Below are 1,247 nucleotides of genomic sequence, written 5' to 3'. Positions count from 1 at the left end.
TTCAGGAAATTATGTTGGAAAGCATAATAGCATTGAACATTGTTCAATTTTTACCAAAAAAAAGACCATTTTTTTTTTGTTTAAAAGCATTTATTTCAGAAAATCATGTAAAAGAAACTAAAGTTAGAAACTAATTACCTATCTAACTAAATGTATGTAAAAGAAAATATATCCATTCTACATGCAACATACATCACAATTCACTACATATTAGATTATTTAGTATTTATACATTACATTACATTAACAAACACAAAATTATAATATATAAATTACAAAACACAACTTTGAAAATTCTTCTAGACCTCCTTCCTCAGAACCTCCTCCTTCCTCTTTGATGATGCTGAAAATCTTCTCCAATGCACCTTCAAAGACCACAATTTTTTTAATCTCCTAAAATCACAAAACCACATTACTTAGCAAGGAAAATATAGAAGAAAACCCTATAAAAAAAATTCTGGTGGTAAAGAGAAATTACCCTCTCCATCATCATCAGCCATTAGTACTATATAGGAATACTTCAGTAAAGAAATGATGGTCATTGTCTAGAAAATAAACGAGAAGAGCTTATATTTTAGTAAGCTTTGAATGAATCTGTCTCAAATTCTTAAATACCAGTGATATTCTGTGATGTTAAGTTTGACCACTTTTATCTTTTCACCATGCATACTAACCCATAAAACCGTTCCTAGGTCTCACAAATTCATATCTAACCCATAAAACCACTCCTAAAAGATGATTCCATTCAAACATTCACATCAAAACAAATCCAAAAGCAACAAACAGAGAACAAAACATACCCAAAAACTAGCTCATCAAAATTACCTTGTTACTAAAAGGGACTAGATCGCTGAGGGCATTGACCGATTTATGCCTCAATCGTAGGTAGGCAGGGCTTCCACTATCGCGCTTGTTGAACTTGTACACATGAAGTTACTGGACTTTGGCTGCAAAAGAGAGACAAAAAACCAAAAGGGTTAGATAGAATCCAACCAAAAACTCTGATTTAGTAGCACAAAAATTTCCGAACAAATGAGAAGTAATTACCGGGTCTAGAAGGCTCGGATGGATGTCATATGGCATATGGATGTCAAAGCTGAGCTTCCACAAGCCATCGGTGAGAGAGTGTACATTCTCATCACAACAGACCCAAATCAAAAAAGTAATAAAAGAAAAAAACCCTAAAAGATGTGAAGAAGGATGCAACAAATCTGACCTAAACAAAAGCTACACAATCCGTAGCAGAG

General features: G+C 33.3%; 1 long non-coding RNA gene across 2 annotated transcripts; it reads right to left on the bottom strand.

Moving 5' to 3' along the window:
- Positions 1-245: 245 nt before the first annotated feature.
- On the bottom strand, positions 246-1,247 carry LOC122289098. 2 transcript variants are annotated; one of them, XR_006236112.1, is made up of 3 exons: positions 1,048-1,247; positions 826-947; positions 246-365 (listed from the first exon to the last, which is right to left on the bottom strand). It is a non-coding gene; the product is annotated as an uncharacterized LOC122289098 (long non-coding RNA). The 2 variants fall into 2 exon arrangements; XR_006236113.1 differs by having other exon boundaries at positions 277-393.

This window comes from Carya illinoinensis, chromosome 12 (assembly GCF_018687715.1).
Source record: "Carya illinoinensis cultivar Pawnee chromosome 12, C.illinoinensisPawnee_v1, whole genome shotgun sequence".
In the NCBI taxonomy this organism is placed as follows: domain Eukaryota; kingdom Viridiplantae; phylum Streptophyta; class Magnoliopsida; order Fagales; family Juglandaceae; genus Carya; species Carya illinoinensis.
The sequence above is the reverse complement of the archived record's forward strand: the minus strand, read 5'-3'. Positions and strand labels throughout refer to the sequence as shown.